The sequence below is a fragment of the Oncorhynchus tshawytscha genome, linkage group LG33, assembly GCF_018296145.1.
Source record: "Oncorhynchus tshawytscha isolate Ot180627B linkage group LG33, Otsh_v2.0, whole genome shotgun sequence".
Taxonomy (NCBI): Eukaryota; Metazoa; Chordata; class Actinopteri; order Salmoniformes; family Salmonidae; genus Oncorhynchus; species Oncorhynchus tshawytscha.
Genome location: NC_056461.1, coordinates 760,666 through 785,021, shown reverse-complemented (window position 1 = coordinate 785,021; position 24,356 = coordinate 760,666). Strand labels below are relative to the sequence as shown.

Genomic DNA, 24,356 nt, shown 5'->3' with positions numbered 1-24,356 from the left:
GATGAGTGTTTCCAGTTTCAGAGATTTTTGTAGTTCGTTCCAGTCATTGGCAGCAGAGAACTGGAAGGAGAGGCGGCCAAAGAAAGAATTGGTTTTGGGGGTGACTAGAGAGATATACCTGCTGGAGCGTGTGCAACAGGTGGGAGATGCTATGGTGACCAGCGAGCTGAGATAAGGGGGGACTTTACCTAGCAGGGTCTTGTAGATGACATGGAGCCAGTGGGTTTGGCGATGAGTATTAAGCGAGGGCCAGCCAACGAGAGCGTACAGGTCGCAATGGTGGGTAGTATATGGGGCTTTGGTGACAAAACGGATTGCACTGTGATAGACTGCATCCAATTTGTTGATTAGGGTAAAGTCGAGGATTGGTAGGATGGTCAGTTTTACAAGGATATGTTTGGCAGCATGAGTGAAGGATGCTTTGTTACAAAATAGGAAGCCAATTCTAGATTTAACTTTGGATTGGAGATGTTTGATGTGGGTCTGGAAGGAGAGTTAACAGTCTAACCAGACACCTAAGTATTTGTAGTTGTCCACGTATTCTAAGTCAGAGCCGTCCAGAGTAGTGATGTTGGACAGGCGGGTAGGTGCAGGTAGCGATCGGTTGAAGAGCATGCATTTAGTTTTACTTGTATTTAAGAGCAATTGGAGGCCACGGAAGGAGAGTTGTATGGCATTGAAGCTTGCCTGGAGGGTTGTTAACAAAGAAGGGCCGGAAGTATACAGAATGGTGTCGTCTGCGTAGAGGTGGATCAGAGACTCACCAGTAGCAAGAGCGACCTCATTGATGTATACAGAGAAGATAGTCGGTCCAAGAATTGAACCCTGTGGCACCCCCATAGAGACTGCCAGAGGTCCGGACAGCAGACCCTCCGATTTGACACACTGAACTCTATCAGAGAAGTAGTTGGTGAACCAGGCGAGGCAATCATTTGAGAAACCAAGGCTGTCGAGTCTGCCGATGAGGATGTGGTGATTGACAGAGTCGAAAGCCTTGGCCAGATCAATGAATACGGCTGCACAGTAATGTTTCTTATCGATGGCGGTTAAGATATCGTTTAGGACCTTGAGCGTGGCTGGGGTGCACCCATGTTGGCATTAGCTAGTCTGTATAGACTATTTAGTAATGCTACAATCTCAGGGTTTGACTTGTGTTCATTTCTTATTTGCATTTGCTTTCATGTGACTGTAATGCATTTGTTTGTTTGAGTGGATGTTTGGACATGTTTAGCTTTCGCCTCAACCGAGACTCACGGATGGAATATTTTGGCCTTTGTGTTTGTAGAGTGCGTTCCCTCTTTGTGGTCATGCTGTGCCTGAGTATCATATTTTACTCCCTGTAGTCGTGGACAGCGTGACTGTTGGAGCATGGCTCGAAAGTCTTGGCTAACAGAAGTATTTTATTTGGCTATTTTTGTTTATTAAAGCCAATGTAGGATGTAACTGATCAACTATTGAGTGCCACTGTTAATATTTGAGTTCAAATGATTTAAACCTGGCATTGTAAATAATTCTGTTAAAATCCGATCTGAATGGGAAAAGGAACTTGAATGGAGAGATCACTGGTGAAGTCTGGAATAGTGCCTTACTTAGTTTTAATGGAAGCTCCTCTTGTGCCTTGCTCAGCCTTATACAGTTTAAGGTGATATTTATGGGGTGACAGGTGTAAAAGCTTCTTGGTGGATTTGACCCACATGTTCTGGTCCTTTCCTCATCTGGCAGACTATTGGTTCACTATATTTAAAATCCTTTCTGAAGCATTTGATTTAAAGTTGCAGCCTAGTACAGAAATGGCTTTTTTGGAGTTCCAAAAAACAATCCTTCTCTGACCTCCCTGTTAGCCAGCAGAAGGATTTTTAAAGGGTTGAAAATCTATCAATCCTCCCTTAGCCTCTCTTTGGCTCAAAGATCTGATGTTGTTTCTAAAATTTGAAAAAGTGATGTATACCATTCGAGGGTCAACCACCGAATTGTATTCCACCTGGGACTTGATGGTATCCTATTGTGAACAGCTCCAAACACTTCCTCCAGTTTAGTATTCTTGGCCCAACCCCCACCCCTGGAGGTTACTGCTATATAAGCCTATAAGATCACCTCATCACCTGATTGTTAGGCTATTACATTTTGGTTTGTATTGAAGTAACATTTTTGTATACTTTTGTTTTGTTTTCTGACATGTAACTCAATGACTTTCCCTTTTTAAATGTGTTTGGAGGCATTATGAGGGGGGGACGGGATGAAGGAGTTCGAAGGGGAACAAAAATATATATATATAAAATTATATATATACAAAAAAAGACTGTAGAATACTATACTACACACTGTAGTATCCCTCGAGCATGTGTTGTACCTACTGTAGAACGTTGTAGTAGACTGTAGAATACTATGTCTGCAAAAACACTACAGGTCTGCAAAAACACTACACTTTTTTAACTATGGTAAATACTATAGTATCAAATGTACATATACCCTGCCCATTCCCCTCCTCCATATGGGTGGCACAAATTGGGATAAGTGAGAAACCTACATTCCAAGTTTGGACCATATTGTGTTCCATACAGGTTATAGACAACAGCAGAAGTTCTGAACTATCCAGGCAGACCCCAGTCCTACAGTACCTACAAATTATGGAAAATGTGCTCTTTCAGTATTTCTCCAGTAGGTTTCCTGAAAGAGAAAGCCTCCACTTCTTTGTCAAAGATACCGTAGTATCACCGTAGTATACTATAGCATTGTTTCATGTGGGTAGCCGCATTAAGTTGAATTAACTTCTTCACTTGAGTTCTGTATAATTTAGAGTTCGATATTCCTATTAAATATTACCTTGTCTCAGCAAAACTGGCCGTGTACAGAACAGGGGGGCCTCTGCCTCAGTTTGACAGATAATACACATACACACCCAATGGTCTTACCCTGTTCTGTTTATAAAGCCATTACTTGGGTAAATAACCCCTTCAGCTATCTTCTCAACACATTATCTTCAGGAAACAGAGCATTTACAGCAGCACAGTAGAACATTTATTTCAAGCCAAGCTAATGAGCTATTCCCCATAAAGGCCAGAACTCAATAAAGGCAGTAGGTATAGGAAGCCATCTTGTTGTGATAGAGCCATTTACACATATTAATCACAGTGGCTCATAGAAAATACCTGATATAGCACAATGCGCCCCTCCATGATCACAATGCTTAGAGATGAACAGTATTCTATAGTGTTCACCCAGCAAACATGCCCACATTGGCACGATGTGGACTAAAATATTGGCCCCATGTAGGTTGCCCACATTGGGCCAATGATCTTTATAATTGTTTCATTACAATGCACAAATTGTATCACTTTAAGCTTGAAAGATATTCAGTGAATGGGTTATATTGTATCAGAAAGACAACCAAGTTGTTGCTATCATACATACAGTATATTTTTTTTAAATAAACTGTTCAGTTTTTCAAGCAACTTGTTTAAGACTTCCTCATTGGCAAGATTCAAGAGTCAAAAGAATTGGCATCACACAACAGAACACTTAGGGCTTGATTCAATCAGATCCGCTTTAGCCAACATACCGAGTAGTTGTTGTTTTGGCGGTGTCGAAAGTGGAACTGTGTTAGAGCTGTCAAATCCACAAGAGACTCCCTGCATAAAGCAGACATTGCCATTGGCAATGTGGGAGTCGCATTAACAGAAATTCCACACAAGTTCGAACACTGGAATGTGAGATGCAATCTACACCTCAGTTAGGATTATAGAAATCCTCCTTATTTAGTTGAATTCTTTGTCATTTTGAGGGGAATTATTTATATTTAGACTACACTTTCTCGTTTTGAACTTATAACACTTCATGACAATGCTGCTCGCCTTAGTTCCACCTCCGACACTGCCAAAATATCCGCTATGCGGGTGTCTGCTATCACAGGTGTCTGCTATCACAGGTTATGCTTGATCTTATTCAATCTCTGCCTTAAATTGGAATGACACTTCTCAGTAACGGTTGCACAAAAGGGAGGTGGGAAAAGCCTAATTATTTTAATGAATTGCCGCCTCTCTATTATGTGTCTATATTAGCTGGGCTTGGTGTGGGCTAGCCCGTGTTGGGTTTATGTGGGATTGGTGCGGGCTAGCCCGTGTTGGGTTTATGTGGGATTGGTGTGGGCTAGCCCGTGTTGGGCTGGTGTAGACTAGTCTGTGTTGGATTGATGTGGGCTAGCCCGTGTTGGGCTGTTGTAGGCTAGCCCGTGTTGGGTTTATGTGGGATTGGTGTGGGCTAGCCCGTGTTGGGCTGGTGTAGACTAGTCTGTGTTGGATTGATGTGGGCTAGCCCGTGTTGGGCTGTTGTAGGCTAGCCCGTGTTGGGTTTATGTGGGATTGGTGTGGGCTAGCCCATGTTGGGCTGGTGTAGACTAGTCTGTGTTGGATTGATGTGGGCTAGCCCGTGTTGGGCTGTTGTAGGCTAGCCCGTGTTGGGTTTATGTGGGATTGGTGTGGGCTAGCCCGTGTTGGGCTGGTGTAGACTAGTCTGTGTTGGATTGATGTGGGCTAGCCTGTATTGCGCTCGTGTAGGCTAGCCCGTTTTGGGTTCATGTGGGATTGATGTGGGCTAGCCTGTATTGGGCTCGTGTAGGCTAGCCCGTGTTGGGTTCATGTGGGATTGGTGTGGGCTAGCCTGTGTTGGGCTGTTGTAGGCTAGCCCGTGTTGGGCTGATGTGGGCTTGGTGTGGGCTAGCCTGTGCTGGGCTCGCCCGGGTTGGGCCGGTGTGGGCTAGCCCCTGCCCACCTTGCCCACAGAATACTCACATGATGCCAATGGGGTCATGATAGCTGGGCAGTTTGATATATACACTGTCCTTTGGGTTGTTGTATCCCACTGATGCTAAAAGGCATGGTTACATTAACATTAATAATACAATATATTGTAATGACAAGAAGCAGTAGCTGCTGAAGTGAAAGAACTGAAAGAGGGAAGGTTGAGAAGAAGTGGGTCTAATAAAATTACCTCTGTGACATGGGATTTATTTTCCTTCAGTGAACTTTCCTTGACAATGCACCAGGGCATTAGTTTGTTTCAACTGAGCTAGTTCATAAGTTGGCATAAACCTAGCTCTATAACAAGAAAGAAGCTTCATAACTTCACTTGAAAATTATTTTGACTGCATTGACATTTTTACCTAGATCAAGTTTCTCTCGATTTAAAATGTCAAATAATTGTGTTCTCTATGACCCTGCGAAATGATTGTTTGTCTTGAATTGGTAGTATCCTTCTTCCTTAATCTAGGCTGTGGTTTAATTGTACCTTCCCCTTGACTTAAAATTAGATATCAATAGCAGAACTTAGTTGAATATTTTCTCTCACATTGTCTTGTAAAGATCAATAATAAACCAGTCAAGGTGACGTAGCTACAACCCGACAGCACCATAAATCAGTACACACATATTTGCCTTTATGGTTTCATTTTGCGTAAGTATACAGCTTCACCAAACTCGGTCCTTGGGAACCCAAGGGATGCACGTTATGGTTTTTGCTTTAACAGGAGTATGATGATGGTGCCGCAGGGGGTGGCTGCCATTTTACAGCCTCTGAACCAACCATGCTATTTTTTTTTTTTTCATATTGTTTGTTACTCATTTTGTACATAGTGCTGCTGCTACTGTCTTTTATGACCAAAAAGAGCTTCTGGACATCAGAACAGCGATCACTCCCCTAGAACTGGATGAGTAATTTTTCTTTAACGAGTCGGACGAGAGGGATTTACCCCAGACACCCGAACAAGCCCCCATCCCCGTCATTCGCAGGAGAAATAGACAGAGGTTTCACGGAAGGAATTCGGGGGGCCTTGTGAGGATCCAGCGACGAGTGACTAATCTGCCTTTGCCATCGGTACTATTGATCAATGCACAATCGCTCAATAATGAACTACAAGCACGTATATCCTACCAACGGAACGTTAAAAACTGTAATATCTTATGTTTCAATGAGTTGTGGCTGAACGATGACATGAATAACATACAGCTGGTGAGTTATACAGTACACTGTATCGGCAGGATAGAACAGCAGCCTCTGGTAAGACAAGGGGTGGCGGTCTGTGTATATTTGTGAACAACCGCTGGTGCACGATATCTCAGGAAGTCTCAAGGTTTGCTCCACTGAGGTGGAGTATCTCATGATAATCTGTAGACCACACTATCTACCTAGAGAGTTTATCTGTATCCTTCGTAGCTGTCTATTTACCACCACAAACCGATGCTGGCACTAAGACCGTACTCAATGAGTGCGAGCACATCCAGAGGTGGCGCTCCTAGTGGCCAGGGACTTTAATACAGGGCAGCTTAAATCCGTTTTACCTAATTTCTGTCAACATGTAAAATGTGCAACCAGAGAGAAACAAATCTAGACCACCTTTACTCCACACGCAGAGATGCGCATACAAATCTCTCCCTTTCCCTCCATTTGGAAAGTCTGACCATAATTCTACCCTGCTGATTACTGCATACATGCAAAAAACAAAGCAGGAAGCACCCTTGACTCTGTCAATAATAAAGAGGTCAGATGAAGCAGATGCTAATCTACAGGACTGTTTTGCTAGCATAGACTGGAATATGTTCCGGGATTCTTCCAATGGCATTGAGGAGTACACAGTATCAGTCACTGGCTTCATCAATAAGTGCATCGATGACGTTGTCCCACAATGACAGTATGTAATACCCCAACCAGAAGCCATGGATTACAGGCAACATCCAAACTGAGCTAAAGGGTAGAGCTGCCTCTTTCAAGAAGTGGGGCTCTCACCCGGAAGCTTATAAGAAATCCCGCTATGCCCTCCAACGAGCCATCAAACAGGCAAAGCATCAACACAGGACAAAGACGTGTACTCCGAGCATGCGCTGACCAACTGGCAAGTGTCCTCACTGACATTTTCAATCTCTCCCTGTCTGAGTCTGTAATACGAACATGTTTGAAGCAGACCACCATTGTCCCTGTGCCCAAGAACACTAAGGTAACCTAACTAAATGACTAACGACACATAGCACTAATGTCTGTAGCCATGAAGTGCTTTGAAATGCTGGTCATGGCTCACATCAACACCATTATCTCAGAAACCCTAGACCCACTTCAATTGGCATACCACCCCAACAGATCCACAAATGATGCAATCGCTATTGTGCTCCACACTGCCCTTTCACAATTTGACCAAAGGAACACCTATGTGAGAATGCTATTCATTGACTACAGCTCAGTTTTCAACACCGTAGTGCCCTCAAAGCTTATCACTAAGCTAAGGACCTTGGGCCTAAACACCTCCCTCTGCAACATGATCCTGGACTTCCTGACGGGTTGCACCCAGGTGGTAACGATAGGTAATAACACGTCCGCCACACTGATCATCGTCCCCTCCTCTACTCCCTGTTCACTCATGACTGCATGGCCAGGCACGACTCCAACACCATCATTAAGTTTGCAGATGACACAACAGTGGTAGACCTGATCACCAAAAACGACGAGACAGCCAATAGGGAGGAGATCAGAGAACTGATCGTGTGGTGCAAGGACAAACTCTCCCTGAACGTGATCAAAATAAAGGAGATGATTGTGGACAACAGGATAAGGAGGACTGAGAATGTGTCAAGGACATTTTATAATTCCTATATGTGTTCATTAACCAATTCAATTAAAATCACTCTGTCGGTTTCTAAGAATTTGTAAGATCCTTATTTGCATAAAATAGACAGACCAGTGTTAAGGTTTTCTTCCGATGAAGGAGAGGAGGACCAAAATGCAGCGTGGTTATTTGTATACATCTTTAATAAAGATGAAAACACGAACAGTATACAAAAACAATAACCGTGAAAAAACCTAAACAGTCTATCTGGTGCAAACAAACACAGAGACAGGAACAATCACCCACGAAACACTCAAAGAATATGTCTGCCTAAATATGGTTCCCAATCAGAGACAACAATAAACACCTGCCTCTGATTGAGAACCACTTCAGGCAACCATAGACTTTTCTAGACAACCCCACTATACCACAATCCCAATACCTACAAAAACCCCAAGACAAAACCCACCACATAATAAACCCATGTCACACCCTGGCCTGACCAAAATAGTAAAGAAAACACAAAATACTAAGACCAGGGCGTGACAACCAGTCTATTAAAAATGAGTCAATTAATCAATAGTATTTATTCTCTCTTATTCCTCTTTGCTTACTTCAGACACACACACATGCATTCCTCTCCAACCTAGTTGGAATGGTGTTTATTATGTTTGAATTACTCCTTGTTCATGCTACATAACCTCTTTCTTATGAACTAACATTATAAATCAGATATAGTAAAACAGGGTAGAATTCAATTAGATATATTTCTAGTTAAATGTATATATTGTTTAACCATTATTCATCAAATCCATAACAGAACGCCCCCATTCTCCTCGACGGGGCTTTTGTGGAGCAGGTTGAGAGTTTCAAGTTCCTTGGCGTCCACATCACCAACAAACGAACATGTTTCAAGCACACCAAGACAATCATCAAGAGGGCACGACAAAACCTATTCCCCCTCAGAAGACTGAAAAGATTTGGCATGGGTCCTTATTTCCTCAAAAGTTTTTACAGCTGCACCATCGAGAGCATCCTGACTGGTTTCATCACTGCCTGGTATGGCAACTGCTCGGCCTACGACCGCAAGGTCAGCTGGGTTTTATCTATTGTGTTTGATGGTCCAATGGTTGATTTTGACAAATGTTCCGAGACAGAAGGCCATCATTTAATTTGGAAATCAATTAAGGAAGTTTTATTTTAATGAAACAAGGACCATAATCTTTACACTTCAACCGGTTAGCGATAAGGAGCATTTGAATGGGGCCAAGGGGTTCATTATCATTATGACGAATGCGACAGTCTCTAATTTAATTACGCTAAAATGTTTTGCCATTGATTACCACCACTATTCTGTAATGGCTCTGTGTGCGTTCCTTTGTCCCCATTTAGTGACTCAGCAAATTCAAAAACAGTATGTCTTCCAAGTCCTTCTCATTGAAAAGCCTCACCTATTCTGTCTGGCCATTTAGAAACAGTCAGGGTTGGCTGACGTCGGTACAAATCAAATGAACACTCCCATTTCTGAATTACAGAATTCTACTTCAGAAAATGTGTCGATTTTTTTTTACCTAACCTATTTAAGATCATTTATTTGTGAACAGATGCCAGAGTACAGTGCAGAATTTGAGAATAGTCCACTTAAAACATTGGTTCCTTTTGGTGATTAATACACTTAATTGCTGATGAAAGTGTATCCATTGTGCTGTTTATCAAACAAGGTCCATTACCTAATGATGAGCCATCAGGTTGGCCCAGCGCTGAACCCTAGGTAACCCCATAAATACCTATTCTCAACCCTGAGGGATTTTATATCTCACAGTCAGGAAAGACTTTCTCGCTCTGAGGTGTTGTCAGAATCTCCGGTTTGAAAAACATGCAGTGTCTCCCCTAAATAAATAATGCAGAGAACAGCTAGAAGAGGGTTTAAAACCAACTGTGTCTGGCAGGAAGAGATTGTATTTAGGACAGATCTTTTCAAAGTTCTCCGCTGGATATTTTTAGGGTTCACCTGTCATGTAACTGTAAAGAGTAGATTCTGGGCTTTCACCAAACCCTTTTTCTCTCTGAGGGGAAGTTCATGATAAAGAAGCTGTTTAAGCTAATTAAATGGGTAAGAATTTGAGGTCCTTAGCCAATCCTTACTACGTATCTCACCTGTCAATCATTATATGAACCAATGGTAAAACAAGGGCTTGGATCGGCAGCCTAAATCAATTGTCTTCCAATGTGCTCAAAGTCATAGCTTCTGAAGGAATTTTGATTGTCACACAGTGGAACATGGTCCTGATATGTAACACCAAAGCCTTGGCCAGAAGATATACAGTGCCTTGCGAAAGTATTCAGCCCCCTTGAACTTTGCGACCTTTTGCCACATTTCAGGCTTCAAACATAAAGATATAAAACTGTATTTTTTTGTGAAGAATCAACAACAAGTGGGACACAATCATGAAGTGGAATGACATTTATTGGATATTTCAAACTTTTTTAACAAATCAAAAACTGAAAAATTGGGCGTGCAAAATTATTCAGCCCCTTTACTTTCAGTGCAGCAAACTCTCTCCAGAAGTTCAGTGAGGATCTCTGAATGATCCAATGTTGACCTAAATGACTAATGATGATAAATACAATCCACCTGTGTGTAATCAAGTCTCCGTATAAATGCACCTGCACTGTGATAGTCTCAGAGGTCCGTTAAAAGCGCAGAGAGCATCATGAAGAACAAGGAACACACCAGGCAGGTCCGAGATACTGTTGTGAAGAAGTTTAAAGCCGGATTTGGATACAAAAATATTTCCCAAGATTTAAACATCCCAAAGAGCACTGTGCAAGCGATAATATTGAAATGGAAGGAGTATCAGACCACTGCAAATCTACCAAGACCTGGCCGTCCCTCTACACTTTCAGCTCAGACAAGGAGAAGACTGATCAGAGATGCAGCCAAGAGGCCCATGATCACTCTGGATGAACTGCAGAGATCTACAGCTGAGGTGGGAGACTCTGTCCATAGGACAACAATCAGTCGTATATTGCACAAATCTGGCCTTTATGGAAGAGTGGCAAGAAGAAAGCCATTTCTTAAAGATATCCATAAAAAATGTTGTTTAAAGTTTGCCACAAGCCACCTGGGAGACACACCAAACATGTGGAAGAAGGTGCTCTGGTCAGATGAAACCAAAATTGAACTTTTTGGCAACAATGCAAAACGTTATGTTTGGCGTAAAAGCAACACAGCTCATCACCCTGAACACACCATCCCCACTGTCAAACATGGTGGTGGCAGCATCATGGTTTGGGCCTGCTTTTCTTCAGCAGGGACAGGGAAGATGGTTAAAATTGATGGGAAGATGGATGGAGCCAAATACAGGACCATTCTGGAAGAAAACCTGATGGAGTCTGCAAAAGACCTGAGACTGGGACGGAGATTTGTCTTCCAACAAGACAATGATCCAAAACATAAAGCAAAATCTACAATGGAATGGTTCAAAAATAAACATATCCAGGTGTTAGAATGGCCAAGTCAAAGTCCAGACCTGAATCCAATCGAGAATCTGTGGAAAGAACTGAAAACTGCTGTTCACAAATGCTCTCCATCCAACCTCACTGAGCTCGAGCTGTTTTGCAAGGAGGAATGGGAAAAACTTTCAGTCTCTCGATGTGCAAAACTGATAGAGACATACCCCAAGCGACTTACAGCTGTAATCGCAGCAAAAGGTGGCGCTACAAAGTATTAACTTAAGGGGGCTGAATAATTTTGCACGCCCAATTTTTCAGTTTTTGATTTGTTAAATTTTTTTGAAATATCCAATAAATGTTGTTCCACTTCATGATTATATCCCACTTGTTGTTGATTCTTCACAAAAAAATACAGTTTTATATCTTTGTGTTTGAAGCTTGAAATGTGGCAAAAGGTCGCAAAGTTCAAGGGGGCCGAATACTTTCGCAAGGCACTGTAGGCTCTATCAGCGACTCAACAAAAGGTAAATGGAAAAGCTACATCACTGTACCTTTGTCATAACCTTTCATAACCTTTGATTCAGACTTCAGTACTTGTATTTCCGCCTTCAGTGTTTCCAGTAAGAGACAATGGCTCAGTTGTAGAGTGCCACTGTAAGAGATGGATTGAAATTGACAGAAATGGTACCTCGAGGGTCATGCTTTTTCAAATTCTGTCAAGGGGAGGGTTTAGTATTTCTTTATGTAGTCCAGGGGAGTGTCATGTAATTTTTAATTGATGAAATGTCAATATTTCTCAGTGTTTTATAATTAGTTGCTTATTAAGCTATATCGATGTGTGCCCGATGCCGCCCCTCATCTCTGAGAGGCTACAAAGTGCAAGCACAAGTCATATTTCTACGAAAATGTACTTCCTAGTCTTTTGCGCTGCTGGGATGGTGTAAATGAAACTGGGCTGCATTACATCAAATCAAATTTGGTTTGTCACATGTGCCGAATACAATAGGTATTCAGTGAATTCAGTGAAATGCTTACTTACGAGCCCCTAACCGACAGTGCAGTTAAAAAAAAAATGTACACACTGCAATGGATAATCCAGCCCTGAGCCGCGAACAGCTCTGCTCTCACTGATCAAACCTTTTTTGTGCTGCCTAACCAATACTGTGTAGGCCTACAGAGGCAGTTCAGGAGGAGAGTCAAATAATTGTTCAGATTTTGGGGGGGGGGATTAGGTCTATTCCAAAAAATACAATATCTTGCGCACTGACTAGCCTATGTTCTGTTCAGTTTGAAGATGAGAGCGTGATGACGAGGAGGACAGAGGTCAACTTTGATAGCTACTACTGTAATTGATTTTAATAAAACAATGTTTCTTGCCCATGATGTATTTATCAGAGTTATTGACCTCACAATAATTCAGATTGAAGTAATTTACATTGTGGTGCTGAAATTTAAAGCAATCAAAAAATGGACAGTTCGTGGTGCTGAAAGTAGGCCAATTTGAGTAGGCATAATTCATTTCAACCGTAGACTTTACTAATACTAACACTTTGTGTTGGAACCTATTTCTTCCTATTTAAGAAATAAGAGGTAAGCCTACCTGTTTGACAGACGAAATTAGGGTATAGATTGCTATATCCATAGATTTGTCGGCCAATTCCTCCACCTATCACTCTTTAAATAGCCTACCTCTGTGTTAGTGAAGGGCTGTTAAGTTAAAACCAGGACTAGAATTTAACGGGTATGAGAAGGTATGCCATAGGACTACCGTCCACATATTCTAAGTCAGAACCGTCCAGAGTAGTGATGCTAGACAGGCGGGCAGGTACGGGCAGTGAGCAGTTGAAGAGCATGCATTTGGTTTTACTTGCAATTAGAGCAGTTGGAGACCACGGAAAGAGAGTTGAATGGCATTGAAGCTCGTTTGGAGGTTAGTTAACACAGTGTCCAAAGAAGGGCCAAAAGTATACAGAATGGTATGGTCTGCTTAGAGGTGGATCAGAGAATCAACAGCAGCAAGAGCAACATCATTAATATATACAGAGAAAAGAGTCGGCCCAAGAATTGAACCCTGTGGCACCCCCATAGAGACTGCAAGAGTTCCGGACAACAGGCCCTCTGATTTGACACACTGAACTCTGTCTGAGAAGTAGTTGGTGAACCAGGCAAGGCAGTCTTTTGAGAAACTTTGGCTGTTGAGTCTGCCGATAAGAATGTGGTGATTGACAGAGTCGAAAGCCTTGGCCAGGTCAATGAATACAGCTGCACAGTATTGTCTTTTCTAAACCAGCACAAAAACATCCTGTGGCGGACTGCAATAGCATCGAATAGTCCCCACGATATGCAACTGTTCAGGGAAGTCAGGAACCAATACACGCAGTCAGTCAGGAAAGCAAAGGCCAGTTTCTTCAGGCAGACATTTGCATCCTGTAGCTCTAACTCCAAAAAGTTCTGGGACACTGTGAAGTCCATGGAGAACAAGAGCACCTCCTCCCAGCTGCCCACTGCACTGAGGATAGGTAACACGGTCACCACGATAAATCCATGATTATCGAAAACTTCAACAAGCATTTCTCAACGGCTGGCCATGCCTTCCTCCTGGCTACTCCAACCTCGGCCAACACCTCGGCCAGCAGCTACTCGCCCAAGCCTCTCCAGGTTCTCCTTTCCCCAAATCCAGATAGAAGATGTTCTGAAAGAGCTGCAAAACCTGGACCCGTACAAATCACCTGGGCTTGACAATCTGGACCCTCTATGTCTGAAACTATCCCCCGCCATTGTTGCAACCCCTATTACCAGCCTGTTCAACCTCTCTTTCATATCGTCTGAGATCCCCAAGGATTGGAAAGCTGCCGCAGTCATCCCCCTCTTCAAAGGGGGAGACACCCTGGACCCAAACTGTTACAGACCTATATCCATCCTGCCCTTCCTATCTAAGGTCTTCGAAAGCCAAGTCAACAAACAGGTCACTGACCATCTCGAATCCCACCGTACCTTCTCCGCTGTGCAATCTGGTTTCGAGCCGGTCACGGGTGCACCTCAGCCACGCTCAAGGTACTAAACGATATCATAACCGCCATCGATAAAAGACAGTACTGTGCAGCCGTCTTCATCGACCTTGCCAAGGCTTTCGACTCTGTCAATCACCATATTCTTATCGGCAGACTCAGTAGCCTCGGTTTTTCGGATGACTGCCTTGCCTGGTTCACCAATTACTTTGCAGACAGAGTTCAGTGTGTCAAATCGGAGGGCATGCTGTCCGGTCCTCTGGCAGTCTCTATGGGGGTGCCACAGGGTTCAAACCTCAGGCCGACTCTTTTCTCTGTATATATCAATGATGTTGCTCTTGCTGCGGGCGATTCCCTGATCCACCTCTAAGCAGACGACACCATTCTATATACTTCCGGCCCGTCCTTGGACACTGTGCTATCTAACCTCCAAACGAGCTTCAATGCCATACAACACTCCTTCCGTGGCCTCCAACTGCTCTTAAACGCTAGTAAAACCAAATGCATGCTTTTCAACCGATCGCTGCCTGCACCCACACGCCTGACCAGCATCACCACCCTGGATGGTTCCGACCTTGAATATGTGGACATCTATAAGTACCTAGGTGTCTGGCTAGACTGTAAACTCTCCTTCCAGACTCCTATCAAACATCTCCAATCGAAAATCAAGTCAAGAGTCGGCTTTCTATTCCGCAACAAAGCCTCCTTCACTCACGCCGCCAATCTTACCCTAGTAAAATTGACTATCCTACCGATCCTCGACTTCGGCGATGTCATCTACAAAATTGCTTCCAACACTCTACTCAGCAAACTGGATGCAGTTTATCACCGTGCCATCCATTTTGTCACTAAAGCACCTTATACCACCCACCACTGCGACTTGTATGCTCTAGTCGGCTGGCCCTCGCTACATATTCGTCGCCAGACCCACTGGCTCCAGGTCATCTACAAGTCCATGCTAGGTAAAGCTCCGCCTTATCTCAGTTCACTGGTCACGATGGCAACACCCATCCGTAGCACGCGCTCCAGCAGGTGTATCTCACTGATCATCCCTAAAGCCAACACCTCATTTGGCCGCCTTTCATTCCAGTTCTCTGCTGCCTGTGACTGGAACGAATTGCAAAAATCGCTGAAGTTGGAGACTTTTATCTCCCTCACCAACTTCAAACATCTCCTATCTGAGCAGCTAACCGATCGCTGCAGCTGTACATAGTCTATCGGTAAATAGCCCACCCATTTTTACCTACCTCATCCCCATACTGTTTTTATTAATTTACTTTTCTGCTCTTTTGCACACCATAATCTCTTCCTGTACATGACCATCTGATCATTTATCACTCCAGTGTTAATCTGAAAAATTGTAATTATTCGCCTACCTCCTCATGCCTTTTGCACACAATGTATATAGACTCCCCTTTTTTTCTACTGTGTTATTGACTTGTTAATTGTTTACTCCATGTGTAACTCTGTGTTGTCTGTTCACACTGCTATGCTTTATCTTGGCCAGGTCGCAGTTGCAAATGAGAACTTGTTCTCAACTAGCCTACCTGGTTAAATAAAGGTGGAATAAAAAATAAATAAAATATCAAACATCTCCAATCTATAATCAAATCTAGTCGGCTTTCTATTCCACAACAAAGCCTCCTTCACTCACGCCGCCAAAAGTACCCTAGTAAAATTGACTATCCTACCGATCCTCGACTTCGGCGATGTCATCTACAAAATTGCTTCCAACACTCTACTCAGCAAACTGGATGCAGTTTATCACAGTGCCATCCGTTTTGTCACTAAAGCACCTTATACCACCCACCACTGCGACTTGTATGCTCTAGTCGGCTGGCCCTCGCTACATATTCGTCGCCAGACCCACTGGCTCCAGGTCATCTACAAGTCCATGCTAGGTAAAGCTCCGCCTTATCTCAGTTCACTGGTCACGATGGCAACACCCACCCGTAGCACGCCCTCCAGCAGGTGTATCTCACTGATCATCCCTAAAGCCAACACCTCATTTGGCCGCCTTTCGTTCCAGTTCTCTGCTGCCTGTGACTGGAACGAATTGCAAAAATCGCTGAAGTTGGAGACTTTTATCTCCCTCACCAACTTCAAACATCTGCTATCTGAGCAGCTAATCGATCGCTGCAGCTGTACATAGTCTATCGGTAAATAGCCCACCCAATTTTGCCTACCTCAGCCCCATACTGTTTTTATTTATTTACTTTTCTGCTCTTTTGCACACCAATATCTCTACCTGTACATGACCATCTGATCATTTATCACTCCAGTGTTAATCTGCAAAATTGTAACTATTCGCCTACCTCCTCATGCCTTTTGCACACAATGTATATAGACTGTCTTTTTGTTCTACTGTGTTATTGACTTGTTAATTGTTTACTCCATGTGTAACTCCATGTTGTCTGTTCACACTGCTATGCTTTATCTTGGCCAGGTCGCAGTTGCAAATGAGAACTTGTTCTCAACTAGCCTACCTGGTTAAATAAAGGTGAAATAAAAAAATAAAAAACAGCGCTTTGGTCAATGATGTTTTATGCTCAAAACACTAAGTAAAATACCGGGGAAAGATGTGACTCCGATGCATAGTGGGATATAATTGTTTAGTTTCTTTGACATTCATAGGCTGAGCTACAACCTTCTATAGCCGATTATACAAAGAATGGTTAAATAAAGGTTAAAAAAACACAACCTTATATCCCGCAGCCCTGTGTGCTATCAGAAGTCCTGCGTTGCCATGTCATTTTTACAGGACAAAGAACAGTTTTTAAAACGGCATATCTGTCCAAGAAGTCAGGGTAAATGGTAAGCATGTTCTCTGCTTTCCACTCTGTTTTAATAATTATTTTGGGTATAGGAGATGGTCACTTGTTTTTTTTTTTTTTGGGGGGGGGGTTTAGGTTACATATATTTTGCTGAAGGGAGGGCCATCCATTTTTATTTCAGAGAGGTCTGATTTTCTCCATGAAACCCTTATTATAAATAACGTTCACTTAATGGACAGTGTGGCCAACAGCCATCATGTCAGTTTCATTACTGTCTCATATACCAATGTGAACATGTCCCTTCCCACATAGTCCCCCTGTACATCCCGTACCTTGATACAGTTCTTACATGACTGCTGGACTACTCCACACAATATTGAAGTGTTTTGGCAATCATAAAACAGACAGCTAGGGAATAGACTTACATATTCTACTGTACCATAAAGTCTCACCGAGCGCCAGTATGAAATGCCCTCTCTGACAAAAAGATGCCAAAATATCGATGTGTTTTCATCCGCTGCAGTGCCACAATAAAGAATAAGACATTAAAATGCCAATAAATGTGGTCGGCCATGAGGAGATGCATTATCAGTGATTATAGTGAGACAGTAAAAACCACTAGGGTAGTCGATTATGGAAACTCCATCAATTACAACATCTCTCTCACACGCTTCCTCCTCTCCCCCCATCTATCCCCCTATCAGAGAAGAACTGAGTGGTTGAATTATTATTATTATTACGCCTTTATTTAACTAGGCAAGTCAGTTAAGAACAAATTCTTATTTACAATGACAGCATATCCCGGCCAAACCTGGACGACACTGGGCCAATTGTGCGACGCCCTATGGGACTCCCAATCACGGCCGGATGTGATTCAGCCTGGATTTGAACCAGGGACTGTAGTGACGCATCTTGCACTGAGATGCAGTGCCACCCGCGAGCCTGAATCACTCAATCTGCTTGATTGAAACACAGTTTCAAGGTTTATAATTGCGATAAAATTTTAACTATCATTAGATATGCTTGGCAGAACCTGTCGAGAAGTGATGTTTCTCCGGCAATTCTGACACACCTGTAAGTGGCATTCAACAACAGGCCTCTTCTGTGTAATAGCCCCCTGCTCACCATAATGGTTGGTGTGTCCTCTTATTTGTCATTACAGGATAGCTGTGTAGACAGAGCAGGACAAACAATCAAGGTTAATATTGTGTGTGACGCCCAGTCTTCCTACTTCTACTGTGCTCTGCTAGGCTCTTTCCCACCTTGTTGATTAGCTCCTCACTAATTCCCCATACGAGTCGCCTCTGTGCCCACAACACCTGTGGAGCAGACACTGCAATTAAAAGTCTCCCCGATGCCATTAGTAACCATCTGAACACTCCTCTGGAGGACTCTTTCTATTCTCTTTGTTTACAGGCTTCCAGTTGGCTCATTCATCCCTCTCCTCTCCCCTGTAACTATTCCCCAGGTCATTACTGGAAATGTGTTCTCTGTTAACTTACCTGGTAAAATAAAATAAAAATAAAAAAGGTGCACGTTTCTACTTAACTCTTCAAAGATCCTTGAAGTCCTTGTTTTGAAGTGTGGATGCCATTTACACTGACTGTACAAAACTAACATTCACTTGCAACCCCCTTTGCCCTCAGAACAGCCTCAATTCGTCTGGGGGAAGGACTCCACAAGGTGTCGAACTGCGTTCCACAGGGATGCTGGCCCATGTAGAGTCCAATGCTTCCCACAGTTGTGTCAAGTTGGCTGGTAGTGTATCTTTTTTCCGACTAGCTCATTCCATCTCATTGCACAGATGCTCAATTGGATTGAGATCTGGTGACTAGGCAGGCCACTGCAGTAAATTGAGTTGACTGTCATGCTTGTGGAATCATTCCTGGGCAATCCTAGCCTTGTGGCATGGGGCATTATCCTGTTGGAAAAATCAATTCGCAGATGAATACACTTTATCAAGGAGCCCAGTGTGTGCCTTATAAACACACCCCACATCATCACACCACCACAACCAGGCTGCAATGTTGACAAGCGACATTATGGATGCATGTACTCATGAGGTTTTCTCCATACCCATCGGTGTGAAACAGCAGGAACCGGGATTCATCAGACCAGGCAATGTTTTACCAATTCTCCAGTGTCCAGTGTTTTTGTTCCTTAGCCCACTGCAATCGCAGTTTTTTGCTGAAGTTGATCTCTGCATGCAAAGCATGGATTTCTGTCATACCTTGTCCATAGACTGCTTACAGGGATTTGTAATTTGGGTGAACTATCCCTTTAACCAAGTCATTACACCGGGGTGCTGACTGGAATAGGATTCTCATTATTCTCACCATCACTCATTCATATATCCTTATGTACATATTCTTTATCCCCTTACACTGTGTATAAGACAGTAGTTTTGGAATTGTTAGTTAGATTACTTGTTGGTTATTACTGCATTGTCGGAACTAGAAGCACAAGCATTTCGCTACACTCGCATTAACATCTGCTAACCATGTGTATGTGACAAATAAAATTTGATTTGATTTGATTATTCTACATGAGGAAATAGCAAGAGCACTTGTTAAATTAGTATGGTTGTGTTTTTACAATTTATCCATATACTTAATTTAAATCAAATAATATCTCATTTTATTGGTCACATATTTAGCAGATGCTATTGCGGGTGTAGCGGAAAGAGTGCTGTAGTAACTAACAATTCACAACAGTAGTATTTAACAATTCACAACAGTAGTATCTAACAATTCACAACAGTAGTATCTAACAATTCACAACAGTAGTATCTAACAATTCACAACAGTAGTATCTAACAATTCACAACAGTAGTATTTAACAATTCACAACAGTACACACTATCAAAAAGTAGAAAAATGGAAGTAAGAAATATTTAAATATTAGAATGAGCAATGTCAGAGTGATATTGACTAAAATATAGCAGAATAGAATACAGTATATACATATGAAATGATTAAGGCATTATGTAAACATTATTAAAGTGACTAGTGTTCCATTATTAAAGTGACCAGTGATTCCATATCTATGTATTTAGGACAGCATCCTCTAAGGTGCAGAGTTGATAGCGGTGTAGCAGTGATAGAGGTGGTAGCCGGCTAGTGATTGTCACGCCCTGGTCAAAGTATTTTGTGTTTATTTTTATGTATTTGGTCAGGCCAGGGTGTGGCATGGGGTTTTTGTAATTGTGGTGTGTTTGTCTTGGGGTTTTGGTGGTGGTATTGGGATTGTAGCTTAATGGGTTGTCTAGCAAGGTCTATGGCTGTCTGGAGTGGTTCTCAATCAGAGGCAGGTGCTTATCGTTGTCTCTGATTGGGAACCATATTTAGGCAGCCATATTCTTTGAGTTTGTCGTGGGTGATTGTCCTTAGTGTCCTATGTGTACTCGTTGTTAGTTTGCACCAGATAGGCTGTTTCGGTTTCGTTTATTGTTTTTTTTTGTAAGTTCGTGTTTCTTTGGTATATTAAACATGGATCGCAATCGACACGCTGCAGTTTGGTCCGACTCTCTTTCATCACCACTAGAAAACCGTTACAGAATCACCCACCACCAACGGACCAAGCGGCGTGTGTCAACAGGCAGGAGCAGCCGAAAAGGAGATGCTCACCAAGGATTTCTGGTCATGGGAGGAGATCTTCGACGGGAGAGGACCCTGGGCTAAACCAGGGGAGTGTAGCCGCCCAAAGGAGCAACAGGAGAAGAGGCAACAGAGGCAGCAGCAGCAGGAGCAGCAGCAGCTACAGTGGGAGAGGTTGCACCACCTGGAGTTATGGACATGGGAGGAGGAATTGGACGGTAAAGGACCCTGGAATGAGCCTGGAGATTATTGTCGCCCCAAAGCCGAGCTGGAGGCAGCAAAAGCAGAGAGGCGGCATTATGAGGAGCTAGCACGGCAGAGCGGATGGAAGCCCGAGAGTCAGCCCCAAAAATTTCTTTGGGGGGGCTTACAGGGAGTATGGCTATGCCAGGTAGGAGACCTGCGCAAACTCCCTGTGCTTACCGGGGGCTGGAGAGACCGGGCAGGCACCGTGTTATGCTGTGGAGCGCACGGTGTCTCCAGTGCGGGTGCACAGCCCGGTTCGGTATATTCCAGCTCCGCGTATCGGCCGGGCTAGATTGAGCGTCGAGCCAAATGCCATGAAGCCGGCTCTACGCATCTGGTCCCCAGTGCGTCTCCTTGGGCCGGCTTACATGGTACCAGCCTTGCGCTCGGTGTCTCCGGTTCGCCTGCATAGCCCAGTGCAGGCTATTCCACCTCGCCGCACTGGCAGGGCAACCGGGAGCATTCAACCAGGTAAGGTTGGGCAGGCTCGGTGCTCAAGAGCCCCAGTGCGCCTGCACGGTCCGGTCTATCCAGTACCACCTCCACACCCCAGCCCTCCGGTAGCAGCTCCCCGCACCAGGCTTCCTGTGCGTGTCCTCGATCCAGTACCACCAGTTCCAGCACCACGCACCAGGCCTTCAGTGTGCCTCGCCTGTTCAGCGCAGCCAGCGCTTTTCTCCTCTCCTGCGCTGCTGGAGTCTCCCGCCTGTTTAGCGCAGCCAGAGCCTTCCTCCTCTACAGCGCTGCCGGAGCCTCCCGCCTGTTTAGCGCAGCCAGAGCCTTTCTCCTCTCCTGCGCTGCCGGAGTCTCCCGCCTGTTTAGCGCAGCCAGAGCCTTCCTCCGACACAGCGCTGCAGGAGTCTCCCGCCTGTTCAGCGCAGCCAGAGCTGCCAGTCTGCATGAAGCAGCCAGTCTACATGGAGCAGCCAGAGCTGTCAGTCTACATGAAGCAGCCCGAGCTGCCAGTCTGCATGAAGCAGCCAGTCTACATGGAGCAGCCAGAGCTGTCAGTCCGCATGGAGCAGCCAGAGCTGTCAGTCCGCATGGAGCAGCCAGAGCTGTCAGTCTGCATGGAGCAGCCAGAGCTGTCAGTCCGCATGGAGCAGCCAGAGCTGTCAGTCTACATGAAGCAGCCCGAGCTGCCAGTCTGCATGAAGCAGCCAGTCTACATAGAGCAGCCAGAGCTGCCAGTCTGCATGAAGCAGCCAGAGCTGTCAGTCTGCATGGAGCAGTCAGAGCTGTCAGTCTGCATGGAGGAGCCAGAGCTGTCAGTCTACAGGAAGCAGCCCGAGCTGCCAGTCTGCATGAAGCAGTCAGTCTACATGGAGCAGCCAGAGCTGTCAGTCCGCATGGAGCAGCCAGAGCTGTTAGTCTACATGAAGCAGCCCGAGCTGCCAGTCTGCATGAAGCAGCCAGTCTACATGGAGCAGCCAGAGCTGTCAGTCTGCATGAAGCAGCCAGAGCTGTCAGTCTGCATGGAGCAGCCAGTCTGCATGGAGCAGCCAGTCTGCACGGAGCTGTCAGTCTGCACGGAGCTGTCAGTCTGCACGGAGCTGTCAGTCTGTAAGGAGCTGCCAGTCTGCAAGGAGCTGCCAGTCAGCACGGAGCCGCCAGAGCGGTCAGTCTGTAAGAAGCCGCCAGAGCTGTCAGCCTATATGGAGCAGCTAGTGCCGCCAGTCTGCCCAGCGCCGCCAGTGCCCCCAGTCTGCCCAGCATCGCCAGTCTGCCCAGCATCGCCATCAGTCTGCCCAGCATCGCCATCAGTCTGCCCAGCATCGCCATCAGTCTGCCCAGCATCGCCATCAGTCTGCCCAGCATCGCCAGTCTGCCCAGCATCGCCAGTCTGCCCAGCACCGCCAGTCTGCCCAGCGTCGCCAGTCTGCCCAGCGTCGTCAGTCTGCCCAGCACCGCCAGTCTGCCCAGCACCGCCAGTCTGCCCAGCGTCGCCAGTCTGCCCGGCGCCGCCAGTCTGCCCGGCGCCGCCAGTCTGCCAGACTCTTCCAGATCTGCCAGTCAGCCAGACTCTTCCAGATCTGCCAGTCAGCCAGACTCTTCCAGATCTGCCAGTCAACCAGACTCTTCCAGATCTGCCAGTCAACCAGACTCTTCCAGATCTGCCAGTCAACCAGACTCTTCCAGATCTGCCAGTCAACCAGACTCTTCCAGATCTGCCAGTCAACCAGACTCTTCCAGATCTGCCAGTCAACCAGACTCTTCCAGATCTGCCAGTCAACCAGACTCTTCCAGATCTGCCAGTCAACCAGACTCTTCCAGATCTGCCAGTCAACCAGACTCTTCCAGATCTGCCAGTCAACCAGACTCTTCCAGATCTGCCAGTCAGCCAGGATCTGCCAGTCAGCCAGGATCTGCTGAAACCACCAGCCAGCCAGGAGCTGGTAGAGATATCTACCTGCCTGAGCTTCCTCTCACTCCTGAGCTTCCTCTCACTCCTGAGCTTCCTCTCACTCCTGAGCTTCCTCTCACTCCTGAGCTTCCTCTCACTCCTGAGCTTTCTCTCACTCCTGAGCTTTCTCTCACTCCTGAGCTTTCTCTCACTCCTGAGCTTTCTCTCACTCCCGAGCTTCCCCTCAGTCCCGAGCTGCCTCGGTCCCGAGCTGTCCTTCAGTCCCGATCTGTTCCTCAGTCCAGTGGGGTTCTGGGTGAGGACTACTAGGCCATGGTCGGCGGCGAGGGTGGACTATCCAGGGACGAAGGGAGAGGGGACTAAGACATTAAAGGAGTGGGGTCCACGTCCCCGCGCCGGAGCCGCCACCATGGACAGACGCCCACCCGGACCCTCCCTATTGTTTTGAGGTGCGTTCGGGAGTCCGCACCTTAGGGGGTTCTGTCACGCCCTGGTCAAAGTATTTTGTGTTTATTTTTATGTATTTGGTCAGGCCAGGGTGTGGCATGGGGTTTTTGTAATTGTGGTGTGTTTGTCTTGGGGTTTTGGTGGTGGTATTGGGATTGTAGCTTAATGGGTTGTCTAGCAAGGTCTATGGCTGTCTGGAGTGGTTCTCAATCAGAGGCAGGTGCTTATCGTTGTCTCTGATTGGGAACCATATTTAGGCAGCCATATTCTTTGAGTTTGTCGTGGGTGATTGTCCTTAGTGTCCTATGTGTACTCGTTGTTAGTTTGCACCAGATAGGCTGTTTCGGTTTCGTTTATTGTTTTTTTGTAAGTTCGTGTTTCTTTGGTATATTAAACATGGATCGCAATCGACACGCTGCAGTTTGGTCCGACTCTCTTTCATCACCACTAGAAAACCGTTACAGTGATGAATATTTAACAGTCTAATGGCCTTGAGATAGAAGCTGTTTTTCAGTCTCTCGGTACCAGCTTTGACGCACCTGTACTTATCTCGCCATCTGGATTGTAGGGGGGTGAACAGGCCGAGGCCTGGGTGGTTGATGTCCTTGATGATTTTTTTGGGCCTTCCTGTGACATCGGGTGTTGTAGGTGTCCTGGAGTGCAGGCAGTGTGCCCCGGTGATGCGTTGGGCAGACCGCACCACCCTCTGGAGAGCTCTGATGTTGCGGGCTGTGGTTGCGGGCTGTGCAGTTGCCATACCAGGCAGTGATACAACCCGACAGGATGCTATTAATTGTGCATCTGTAAAAATGTGTGAGGGTCTTAGGGGCCATGCTGAATTTCTTCAGCCTCCTGAGGTTGAAGAGTCACTTGTTG

The 24,356-nt window shown here is 45.1% G+C and overlaps 1 protein-coding gene and 1 non-coding gene across 5 annotated transcripts in view; both read left to right on the top strand.

The window, feature by feature from the left end:
• LOC112244578 (pro-neuregulin-1, membrane-bound isoform) overlaps positions 1–24,356 on the top strand; it is an 88,818-nt gene that overhangs the window by 5,905 nt on the left and 58,557 nt on the right. The gene's annotated exons all lie outside the window — the stretch shown is intronic.
• LOC112247266 lies at positions 2,633–2,685 on the top strand. Its single transcript, XR_002953046.1, has one exon. It is a non-coding gene; the product is annotated as a U7 small nuclear RNA (small nuclear RNA).